Source organism: Hipposideros armiger, unplaced genomic scaffold (assembly GCF_001890085.2).
Source record: "Hipposideros armiger isolate ML-2016 unplaced genomic scaffold, ASM189008v1 scaffold_960, whole genome shotgun sequence".
Lineage (NCBI taxonomy): Eukaryota > Metazoa > Chordata > Mammalia > Chiroptera > Hipposideridae > Hipposideros > Hipposideros armiger.
In genome coordinates, this window is record NW_017732310.1 from 644,753 (window position 1) to 658,392 (window position 13,640).

A 13,640-nucleotide genomic window follows, 5' to 3' on the forward strand; every position below is an offset into this window, starting at 1 on the left:
CATGTGTAGCTTAAGAGTAACTCAGCTTGTTAGCACCAATAGAAATTTCTTCCATTCATGTAATTATTCCCTTTTCTTTTCTCTTAAAAATACCTTGCCCTCACCCTGTAATTGGGCACTATTTGCCTAAATCTGTGCTGTACAAGATGCAATTCTTTTTGATTCCAAATAAACACTTATTGCCTCTCATTTTGGCTTTTTTAAATTTTTAGGTTTAACAGTATAAAGTAGACTCAATCAAGTAGAAAGAGATAACTGGGGCATCATGACAATGTGGTTAAAAAGGCCATGGGTTTTTGTAACTTGGATCAGGATTCATTCAGTTGATCTTGTTAAGATGCTCCCATTTAAAAATATGAAACATATGGGGTAATAACGATTGGAAAAACATAAAAGTTCCATGTAAGAGATCTTATTATGTTTTTTATTAAACCCAAATCTTAAAATATCCACTGGTATCTTGAGAAATAAATAACATTGTAAAGTACTCTTTTCAAATAATATTGTTCTGCCTTGGGATAGTCAACTGTATTGTTATTTTTTTCTGTACAAGCAAAAAATAAAGCCACGAGGACCTAGATTGGACATGTCTTCAGCTGAATAAATCCTCTGAAGAGGGGAGTTGATTTATAACTCCATTTGAGCCATTTGCTTTACTGATAGTCTTTTCTCTTTCCATCCAGCATAGTAAAGGGCTGTCAAAGAAAACAAATGACTCAGATTTTCTGCGTTGTGTCGGTGTCTCGTTTACCTGGAGTCCTTCATGTTCTTCCCTTGTGCATATCTAACAGTTGCCTCTCAAGGTCAGAGAAAGAATGTTCACACACTGCTGAGCAAACTGGAAATAAAACTCTGAAAGCTTGTAGAGAAAGGGCAGCGGAGGGGATGCTGTCTCCAGCCCCCACCAATCCTTGCCTTTAGGTTTCTTTTTGTGCTTTTCTTCTCTCAGCTCATTGGGTATTGGCAGAGCCAAGATGGCTTTGAATGCTTGCATTTGAATCTGTTGCTATAAATAATAATAATGGAGCCTGTGAATTTGGCAAGGGTCAAGAAAGTGCCAAGACTGTATAGTGAGAAGCATAGCTTATCCTTCTATTGTGTGGGTCAGTCTCACCAGACAGATGGGTGAATCGCAAGTAAAGGCAAGTAATGAGATGTGTGCTGGGCTATTTATATAGGAGAGGATCAATATTTTGTGAGACCACAAGTTCTTACAATTTGGGGCACCTAAGAAAAAGGAACACAAACTAACAACAGGAAATTGTGTGAAAAAAGTATTTAGAAAATGACAATAGAAATGGGGGGAAATTATAAATGTAAAAGTGTTGACAGATACTACAGATGTCACAAAACCTAAAAAAAGTAACATAATATTCTTATTAATAAACTGACTTTCCCATCGTTGTAATATATTTTTTTCCATATATATGTCCAATTCCTAGTGCCATAAAGCACTTTTATATAACAAATAACTCTGACCCTGCAGGTTCTGGAATAGGAAGAGGCAATCCACTGAACTGATGTGGTTAAAATATTATGATTGCAAATTTTACAAAGGCATACCAACAAATTGATAGTGTTCCTGAAAGGTAGCCTGGAAGGGGCCTGCTATAGACTGAAGGTTTGTCTCCCCCAAATTCATATGTGAAGTCCTATCTCCCAAGGTAATGGTATTAGGAGGTAGGGCCTTTGGGAGGTGATGAGTGCATGAGGGTGGAGCCTGCATATATGAGACTAATGCCCTTAGAAAAGAGAGTCCAGAGAGCTCCCTTACCCCTCTCACCATGTGAGAAACAGTGAAAAGACAGCTAGGGAAGCAGGCTCTCACCAGACACTAAGTCTGCTGGCACCTTGATCTTGGACTTCCTAGCATCCAGAACTATGAGAAATACATTTCTGTTGTTTATAAGCTGCGCAGTCTGTGATAATTTGTTACAGCTGCCTGAGCAGACCAAGATAGGTCCCAAGCAAGTGAGGGGCCCTAAATCTTAAGGTTCATCAGTTTCACAGTAAATCCATCTCATGTGCTGTGTGGGCTTGGCTCGGAACTTGATTGTTAAACTTCAGTGAATATTTTGAGATCCTGTGCTGGAAAAATTGGAGATGTATGAGGCACATGGTAATGTGGAAGGGAACCTATTTATTTATATGCTTTCATCTTAGAATTTTGATCTGTGTGAATGCATCGCCTATCCTTAAGTAAATCATATTTCAATAAAAATTTTAAAAGAAACCTATGAGACATGGTTCCTACTCTTACCTTTGATAAGCCTCTTCAGATTATGCTGGGGTGGAAGAAGAGAAAAACAATTGAGAGGTTTGAGAACTCTAAGGAATCTAACAGTGGTTCCTGTGAAAGTATCTGGGCATCTCAACTCAGGCTTAGTTCCAGCTGAAGGGAAGAGATATATGAGGCTAAACAGGATAGACGGGTAGCCAAGAGGGGCCACTGTGGCCTTAAGAGATACTGTATTTCCCCATGTATAGGATGCTCCCATGTATAAGACGCACCTTAATTTGGGGGCCCAAAATTTGAAAATAAAAGTATTACATAAAGTTATTGAACTCAAGTTATATTCATCATAAATTTCATACAACTCCTCATCACTGTCAAAACTCCCAACCATTAGCTTGTCCTCATCTGTGTCTGATGACGAATCACTGTCTTCGTATATTGCCTTGTCCTCAGTTCCATCCATGGCATTTGAAATGCCACACTTCTTAAATGACTTGACAATGATCTACAACCACTGTATAAGATGCACCCAGTTTTTAGACCCCAAATTTTTTGAAAAAGGGTGCATCTTATACATGGGGAAATACAGTAAGTCCATTTATAAATCCTTGTTTAGAGTGAGAATAAAGGCCCCAGGCAGGCCACTTGGCGCTAAGCAGGAGCTCAGTAACTGGAAGGCCATGCACCTCAGTGGAATAGGCTGGAGGAAGATAACCAGAGAACGCCTGCCTCCAGGCAGACTCTTACATGGCCCCAGTTTACCCTGAGAAATCCACCAGGAGACTGATCCTATAGGCTGTAAGAAGGCAGCCTTAGGCCATAGATGTGTGACAGGCTTTGTTATCAGTCCTTTGTGAGCTCCTGACCTACACAATCTGTGAAAATCATGAAACGATTGTGATTTTAAACCACTACATTTGGGGCCGTTTGTTCACACTATTCTCCATCCATTTATTTCTGAAGCAAGATACGAAGTATTTCAAGCATAAATTATTTGTAACAGAGTTGGAAACTTTTTGTCCCAAGACCTGGAGGAATTCTGTTAGTGTGTTCTGACATACAATTAGATGAGTTGATTGAGAAGCAACATAACCCTCAGGGACCAGCAACTGCTCTAACCTCCAAGAGGCGGAATGCATTCCAGTCCAAGGGTGCATTCCAGGAACCCCAGTGCCTCTCCAAACTTGCTGTGTCGCCGCACTCTGTTCCTTTTGCCAAGAATACTCTCCCCTGCATCTCACTCCTTCAATCACTTTCCCCCCCTCTATCACCACCTTCTTCTTGAACTGACTCCCACCAGTGTAAGCGATTCACTTCTCTGATTGCACAGGCCAGTGCGTGCTTTTGTCATTGTGAGCGACCATCACCCTGCATGGTAACTGCCCTTTTGCATATCTCATTGACAAGATTATGAAACAGTGAAAGGATTGAAATCTAAAATGGAACTGGAGGATATGAAATGGAGAATCTCATGTATGAGCCCTTAGAAGAATGGAACTTAAGAACTGAGAGATGGATTTCCTCCTATGTGCCTGATTTATAGAAGACCCAAGACTCATGTCCTGACCAGTGAACACCCACCAAGAATCTCTCCCCCTCCGCAAGCCAGAGAACTTACTGTCTGGATTCTGGCAGGACTTTTCCCTCTTTGCACTCCTCGCCCATAAATACAGCCCACCCCGGATCCTCAAGGGACTCGCCTGTAGCTTGATACAGCATTCGTTCCCCAAATCATAATTCCTCTAATATTCCTGAATAAATTCAATTTCTGGTAATTTGAGCTTACCTCAGTTTTCCTCTTTATTTAGGTTGACAAAATCTTTGAAGGTACAGAAAATTCTTGTTCATCGTACTTCTAAAGCTCTAACATGAACACAGAATCTGGTATATAGTAAGTGCTCAATATATTTACTCACTAAAAGGTTAAATGAACTATAACATGTTCCTTAACTACTGCAGAGATTCAGATAAGTGACCATATACCCCATTTTAGTTTTTCTTAGTATGTGTTGGCCAATGGAACTGGACTTTTATTCCATTCTCAGAGAAGAGGAAGACCCATTCTGTAAACCAATATCAAGACTTGGGTTAGTAAAAGCCACTAACTAGCTATATTAACCTGGCCCTATAAAGTCACTGGTCATATTGACCTGACTCCTTACATTTGATGACCCCCATGTAATGGCCCAGTATAAAGTGAAACTTTGCACTCCTGTTGGAAGTGGTAACACGTTAAGAAAGATCTGAGTGCTCTCTCCTTAAGGCAGCTTCTGGGTTAAGCCTGAGTCTGCATGGGCCCTATCCCTGCCCTGTCTCCACAACTTAGACCTTCGGTAGCTGTGGTGAAGGGAAATGTCTGACTCTAGGAAGGCATTAAAAGCACTATGCGGACCTTGAATGAGGTGAGGCAAGGGAGTTCAGTGGCCTGAGGTAGGGCGAAGTCTATAATCACATCACCTGGCCCAACTTTTTAGCTCTGCAGCATACTTCCCATGGAATGTGCGGAGTCAAACTCATTGATAAAATGAGGAAAACAGAATTAACAACATCACAGGAGAGTTCTTGACATTAATGAGCTGATGAATGTTTGAAATGTAAAGCCTTTTACAAATGCTAACTATCGTTGCAAGCACAAAAAGAATGGTAGATAAGACATACTTAGTAAGAACATCAGTAAAAGATGAAGAGTACCATGTCTATGAGTGCAGCAGATAAGTAGCTGCACCATTTACCAGTGAGTGGCCTTTGGCAGGTCANTTTTTTTTCTAATTATGTCCTTTGGTTCTCCACTGAGGCCACTTGCAACTGTACAATGTGAATTACTTTCTTTTTTTTGAGAGCTTTGCAATCTCTGTGGTAAACTTCCCTTCCAGATGTTTTCATGATGCTGTGTCATGACTTTTTTCCTCTGAACTTCTTTTGCAATCTACTTCCTAAAGCAAACTTCAGACTGTGAGATCTTTCCTTCTCTGGTTATGATAAACTAACAAGTACGGCAGCTTTCTACGCAAGAGCTTCTTTCATTTCTCTGTATGTGTAGGCCCCAAATAGTTCCCATAGATGCATTATCTTCTCAGTAATGAAGTTATCCAAAAGATGGTAAAGAATTTGTCTGAAACTCTTCTTTGAGCTGCATCAGTGTGTTTGGCAGATGGTACTGGGCTGGCTTTGTGTTCTTTCTTGGTCAGGATATGTTCATTTCTGAAACTGGTCCCTGCCCTTTATGTGTGCACACACTGTGTGTGATACCACCTCTGTTTCTCTCCCACATGTCCTCATGAAAATGGACTCAAAATCCAATTTGCAGATTTCCACAGTATATATACTCTTGATATGCAGTAGAGCTCTGAATCCCAACCAAAAAGTATACTTTTTAATACTCCTTAAGTCACCATATCCCATTCTTGAGTTTCAACCCAGGAAGCCTCAGTAATTCTTATAAGATTAATGTTTATTAACTGAGGTAATCTCAGTTTTACAAGTTAATAGGTAGGTATACATTTTCTTGTCCTCTTTATTATTGTTTTTTTATTTTGTTCTTTTGGTTTTTTGGGGTTTTTTTGGTTTGTTTTTAGAATTGCCAGATACTTGATATATTTTCCTTTCTTCACCTTACAACTTTATCTTAACCTATTTTTCACTCACTCTGTCCCGGGTCTGGTGCTGTTTAATTGACAGATAAACTATCTATTGGGTTGTCGGAAAAGTCATGATGTATTTTTTTCTGTGTTTTTCGTTGCAAAAATGCATCATGACTTTTCCGACAACCCAATAGTAGACCAGAAACTCCCAAAGTTTTCAGTGCATAAGGACTATTTGTAAAGCTAACTTACAGTTGCAAGTTCAGTGATTTCCAAACCCCTTTTCCCAATGGGCTCAGTAGGTTTATGGTAGAGCCCAGGAATGTATATTCTGGGAAATTATTCTGGTGGAGATCAACCGAGAGAAGTACTATTCCAGACAAACAGATGTTCCACCTTTAGTGAGATAGACTACACCATCCAAAAACCCATCATTCCAGTATCTTAGGCTATTGTCCAGAAATCTAAATGATTGTCAATACCATCTGTGAGCCATATGTTCAATGCTGAGACCATTTTTCTCTTCTAAAATCTTGTGGATAGGAAGATATGTTAAAGATACCACCTGAGAAGTACAAGGAAGTCCCTGTACTTCCTTTAATTCCTTCCTACCCAATACTTCACAAAGAATTCTATTTCCAAATGTTTTTAATTCTGATATAAGTCAGCAAGAATGAGAAATGGTTAACCATCTTACAACAGCTATCTTTATCTTATATGACACATGTTTTGGAAAAAAACGAGGCATCTCCTGAATAATAAGGATGCTTACATTTATCTGCATTTAAATGAATCAGTTGAAAGTTACCAACAGCTGTGCTGACCTATCCCTGCCTCCTGTAATCAGAGGCAAGCTCTCCTTTTCCCAACAGTGCTTGAAAATCATCCTTACTGGATCATGTCTTTCCAGAAGATCGGAAATATCTAAATCTGTGGTTCTAAACCAGGTGCAGTTTTGACCCAGGGAACATTTGTAATTGTCATGAGTGGAGAGTGGAGAGCTACTGGTATTTAGTGAGTAGAGGCCAAGGATGTTGCTAAACATTTACAGTGCACAGGTCAGCACCACCACCATCAACCCCACCCCCAACAGAAAATAAATGTAAATGGTGCTGAGAGTGAGAATCCCTGTTCTATGTATACAAGCTTCACACCTGCCATGAATACACCGTAACTAACATGTGGTCTTTAATTATTTTTGTTGCTTATTAAATATTTACATCCCATTAGATCAGTGTCATAACTTTTCAAACTTGACTCAGCTTTTGGCTTATGTAATCTTTTACTCCATATACTCCTCTTTTTCCTTACTTTTCTGTATTAGAAGCATTATTGTGGACATCTGTGTTTTTGTATGTCCAGCACCTCTTCCTTTGGGGAACAGNTGATGGGAATGTAAATTATTACAGCCACTATGGAAAACAGTATGGAGGTTCCTCAAAAAATTAAGAACAGAGCTACCATATAACCCGAGCTACCATATGACCCAGCAATCCCACTTCTGAGTATCTGCCTGAAAATATTTGAAAACATTTATTCATAAGCATGTATGTACCCCGTGATCATTGCAGCATTATTCACAGTGGCCAAGACATGGAAACAACCTAAGTGTCCGTCAATGGATGAATGGATGAAGAAGATGTGGTACATATATAATGGAATACTACTCAGCCATAAGAAAGGATGAAATACTGCCATTTACAACAACATGGATGATCTCAAGAGCATCATGCTAAGCAAAATAAGTTAGACAGAAAATGACAAGAACCAAATGATTTCACTAATATGTGGGCTATAAAACAGAAAGCAACGAATGGACAAACAGAACAACCAAACTCATAGAAACAGAAAGCAGTAGGGTGGTTACCTGAGGGGAAGGAGGGTGGGGAGGATAAAGAATAAAGGGAATCAAATATATGATGACACAGGGAGACTAGAGTTTGGGCGGTGAGAATACAATGCAATATATGAGTACAGATGATACATTATAGAATTGCACATTTGAAACTTACACAATATCATTAACCAGTGTCACCCCAATAAATTTAATTTTAAAAACTGGGTGAAGGGCACAGAGAAGTCTGTGGACATTTTTGGATCACTTTCTGTGAATTTATTATTCCAAAACAAAATATTTAAAATATATATATTTACTATTATCTTTTGTGACATTGTGTTTAAACATTTTCACCTGACTTCTTCTTATGGAAAAAGATTTTACCTTCCCCTTTATCCCACATCTCCCCCCCCCCATTATAATTATCACTATTATTGGTTAAATCTGTATATAGTGTTTTCATTGTTATAATGGCGTAATTATTCACTGCCGAACCAAGTAGTCTGTTTTCATTATGTTCTTATACAAATTCCTAGTTATACTGCAGTTAAAACCTTTTTTTCATTTGCTTTCATGAATATGTGGCTAAGCTGCCATCTTACCTTTTCAATAGACCTGTACAGTATTACACACAGAAAACCTATCAGATAACCGTTCCACTTTTTTCCCATTTCCTCCTTGTAGTCTTTTTCTCAGATTCTGTTTTATACTCCACTCTGGAGGCTGCTCTACATAAATCCTGCTGAACAGAGGAGGTCTTGGGAACTCTGTCACCATTCTAAGAATTCACCTCATCTTCCCCCTGCTCTGGACTGCCCCACTCCCACAATTCCATATTCTCCTGTGTCTTGATATACACCCAATTTTTGGTGGTGCACATGTTCTAGCAGCTTCCTGAGAAGAGGTGCATGCAGATTGAGATCTTATATGGATGAAACTATAATATTTTTTCTTTACCCTTACCCTAATTGATGATTTAGTTGGACATATGTGTCTATGTTGAAAAATATTCCCCTCAGAATTTAGAAGACATTATTAATCCATTATCTACAAACTTTGATTTTTTAAACACAATGATTATACTGTTTTTACTGTCTGAATCAATTTTAAATGAACATTTTATCATTGATGTTTGCAAATTCATGACAGTTTGTTTTGCTGAATTCTTGGTGGGCCTTTTCAACTAGAAAATTCATATGCTAAGAAATTTTCTTACTTTTTTTGTAATTTCTTTCTTTTCATTTCCTGTTCCTTTTCCCCCAATTTTTCGTTGTTTAGATAACACCTTTTAAATTAGCTTCTTAAATTTTATTTCTTCTATTTTTATCTCTTTGCCTTTTTGCACTTTGTGNAGGAGGAGGGAGAGAGGGAGGGAGGGAGAGAGGGAGAGAGGGAGGGGAGAGGGGAGAGGGGAGAGGGAGAATAAAAATGTTATTGTGTATCTCTGTGGGCCTAACCAGCACTAAAATTATAAAGTAAGCTTCATTCATTGGCAGCAATTCTATTTTAAAAAGAAAAAAATCATAAACCCAAGGAAAAAATCCCTAGGGAAGTATTTAAGCCTGGAGAGCCGCTGCTCTCTGAGAAGTAAAGGAAATATGCTGGCTTCTCTGAACCATATTACAGGGTGGGGAGAGGGGATGGAGGTGGCTACGCTTGCCTTGCTAACAGCGAATTCCGTGAGACTAGCTGGCAAGAGGAAGCTGTGGGCGGGGTGTTTGTCTGCAAGTTTTCTCAGAAAAATGGTTCCTCAAGTCTTCAGGTTCCTGGAGGTCATGTGACAGGTTATTTCCTGGTGTCCATTCTGAAGACTTAGGGGCCCAAAGCAGCTCTGTCACCCCACCCTCACTGCCCACTGCCCACTCAGTGTATTTCCTGTGCTTTGGGACTTTTTGCCTAAGAAAGAATTTTCACTAGAGTTATGTTGATATAAGAACATCCAAACCTGTAGAGAATTTATGAGTTTATTTGAGCCAAACTGAGGACACGCCTGGAAGCAAGATCTCAACAGATTGAGGAAAATGCTTCTCAGAATGACAGTTTGCAATATCTTTTACACATTTGGAATTAAAGAGGGAAGGTATGGAAGATTACATGAAAATGGGAGAAAGCAAGGCAGGGGGGAAATCTCTGTAATTAGATTACAGGATAGAGCACAAGATTATGTGCTCTCTCAAGGATGGTTAAGGTGTCTGAAAAACATATTTCAAAGGTGTGTTAGCCTAGATGCATAAAAGCAATGGACAGGGCTTGCTTAAGGTGAAGATAAATCTTTTAAAGTCCTAGGGCATGACTACCATGACCTGCTGAGTTAGGAATTTATGAAGTTGCTTTCAATTCGATGTATTACAGAGCCTTTTTTTCATCCATAAGTAAAAAGAAATAAATGCACAGACACCACCCTCCCAAATTCCAAATATACTTTAATGTAGTGCTAGTGCTTATAGCACATCCCTTTGAAACTTAGAACAGGCCTCACTGAAAAAGAAAAAATAAATAACTAAAAAAAAAAAATGCATTCTTGTGATTTTTACCTGTGGCCTTCTGCACCAGTTCAGTTTAAATCCTCTGTTATCCTATTGTGGAAAGCTCACTTTTGTAGTCACCTCTAAATTTTCTTCCAAAGCTCCATATAATTGTTATTTTTCATCCTCCGGACCCATGGAATCTAAATGTGAAAATAGAAAGAATCTTAGGGATGACCTAAGGTTGTATAACCCCCTCAGACCTCCCCAGAGGTTGATTTCCCCAAGCAGCAGTGGTCAGGAGCTCTTCAGAAAGATGATGCTGTGACCCTGTCTGGCATGACGTCAGAAGGAAGGTGTCCTAGGTGTTTCAGACTTCTGCACCCTGGCTTTTTTTTTATTCTACTGCAAAACCTCCCTGTTGTTCCTCCTCCTTGTATTCGGGCTTCCAGGGCCCCTGCCCACATCCAGCCTGCTGGCAGGAGGGCAGAGATCAGTCACTTACAACTTGGTTTGTATTTCAGTACGAATATTCACCCTCTGTATGTATATGAAAGATGAAGATTTGCCACTTTACTGGAGGGTTTTGGACACTTCTCATGTTGTGTGTTGTTTGGTCAGCAGGAGAGGTGTAAGAGGAAGCCTCCAAATCACACAGGAAAGCATTTGCTCTCTTGGCGCAAAATTAAAAGCAGGACTTAAATGAGGTCAAATGTGGGCCAAAGAGAGTTTGGGAATGGATTCCCCGCTGTGCTCCCTGCCCTTCCTTAGCATGCACAGTCAAGCTGTGTCTAACTGCCAGCAAACTTGTCTTGACTCCTTGTTCTCATGATGACACTCAGGCTCTTTTATTTCTCTGTTAATTCCTGACTCTATTTAGACCAGTTAGTAGTCCTGCAGCCACAAAAACTAATCATGACTCAAACACAAAACCCCCTCTCTCCCTTCCCACATCACATCACTGTACAGCCCGTTCTTGGATTGCCCACGAGACCACAGTTGATCATCTGGTCTTTTCTGCCATTAAGGGTGTTCTTCTGGAGTTTCTCTCAGGCGCATTGCTGTTTCCCATTTCTTCACAGCCTCATTCTGTGCCAGAGGGCAGCAATTGCTAACCCTAACTGCCTCCCCTGGGCTTGCGAAAGTTAGTCCTAAGCCAAATTATGAAATCTTCCAAGGTCTGTGGGGCCTTGGCCTTCCCATCCCCTTTGACACTCCTCTTGTAGTTGGAACATCACACAAGCGCGTATTTTGTAGGCACCTAAGTATAATCTTTTGTATCAGTTGTAATGTTGCTAATTTAGTCGTATGGGACATAAACACTAAATATTTCTTAATTACCTCTAAAATATTTCTCTTCATTCTCACTACCTTGTCCTGGTCCAGACCTTTATCATTTTTTTTTTTTAACCTGGGCACTAGCTTCCTGACAAGTCTCCATGCTTCCCGTCGCCTCTAACCTCTTTATTCTGTGCATTTCATCCTGCTACCACTATCAAAAATAAAGGTCTGACTATAAATAAATCCTCTAAGTGCCTTAGCACGTAAAGGAAAAAAATCTAACATCCACAGCATGGCATTCAATTCCCATATCCAGCTCCACCCCAAAGTACACTTCAGGACACAGGAACTTATGATATTGTCCCCTGACCACTCCCTGCTGAGTCTGTACTCCCCCTGAATCCTCCTCCTGGAATGTCATTTCCTAGGTACTTTCCCAAAAAACGTTTTATCCCTCAGAGCTAAGCATAGAGATTCCACTTAGACATTTAGTTCAGAAACATCCACTCCCATAATATTCTGTGTATAACTTATTCATAGCACTTGTCATATTTTTTTATTAAAATGTATTGGATTGCTTTTCTATAAATAAAATGTATTTATTACAGAAAATTTGGAAAACACAGAATGAAAGCCAAATGAAATCATCTGGAGATAAGAGTCTATTAATGTTTTGAAGCATATTTTCCAATCCTTGGGTCTGTGCACAGATTCATGGTTTTTTTTCCTCTCTCGTGCCATTGCACACACCACACACATATACACACAAACACACACTTGCCCAGTCTAACATATTTTGTAATCACCTTTATTTTCCACTTAAAAATACATTATAAGTTTGATTATATATCCTTAAGTGTTCAGAAAGTAAACTCCATGAACAACAGGACCTGTGTGTGTGTGTGTGTGTGTGTGTGTGTGTGTAAAACATATAGAAACATTTAGATGAGTGAATAGTACATAATAGGTTTTCAATAATTATTTGTTGAACTAATTTAATAAGAAAAATGGACAAGAAGACAGAAAAAAAATCATGAGAAGAACTGGAGCACATGGCAGCTAAAGAGATACAGAGAAGAAAATAAATCACACAGGGCATTTATGACTTTTAAAGTTTTTATATGCTTTATATTTGATTCTGAAATAGCCTTCTGAAGTAGCTGTAAGAGTTATTTACATATCAGGAAAGGGAAACTCAGACAGGTTAAGTGACTTGCCCCAGGTTGTACACCTAATAAGTGGCAGAACTAGTTTTGGGACTCTTGTATTTATCTTACTCCACGTGACTTCTGAAAAAAGGAGAGGGTGGGGTAGCCACAAGATCCCTGCTGAGGGCTGTGTGTGAGCTTGGAGTGGCATCCTTGCTGCTGGCATGGTGCCTAGCACAGAGCCGGCGCTGAATAACCGAACTGAGAAGTGAACAAGAACAAACAAGCAGAAAATAAACGTTATCCAGAGTAAGGCTTCCTCAATCCACTTTTCTCCTTCCTCACTGTGCGTGCCTGATCTACTGAGAAAGCCCCCTAATTGATATGTCTGCGTTTACTTGTAGTCTAGCCCCCTTTTATTCATTTTTTTCTTTTATAAATGGAAAATGATCATGTGCAGTAGCATATTGGTTCCCTTTGCTCTTGGGAAAATGTTCGAAATATTCTCCTGGCTTTAAGAATCTCTTCATGGCCAGACCCCCTTCACCTCCATCTTTGTTTCTCATTTCTCTCCCTCTTTTACATTCAAAATACATTTAGGTCCCTGAAAGTGCTAGAACATTCTTCCCTGGCTCTTCCTTATGATGTGGAAGAAATTACCACAGTTCCAGCAGCTTTATATAATGCAAACTCATCTCACTGTTTCTCTAGGTCAAAAGTCTGTCATAGTGTGGCTGGATTATATTCTTAAGGTCTCACTGGGCTAAAATCAAGGTATTGGCCAGGGCTGTGCTTCTCCTCTGGAGTTGAGGTTCCTCTTCCAAACTTACTGATTTGGGGCAGAATTCAGATCCTTGTGGTTATGGGACGGTGGTTCCCATTTCCTTATCCCCTTCTTCTTCAAGCCAATAATAGCACACCAAATCCTTTTGCTGCTTCGAATCTCTCTGACTTTTACTTCTGCCTCTTTATCTTTTTTTTTTTTTTTAAAGATTTTTTTATTGGGGAATTGGGGGAATGGGAACAGTGCTGGGGAATTGGGGGAAGGGGAACAGACAAGTTGCTGCCGTTTTGTTCTTCAATCTAGTTGTG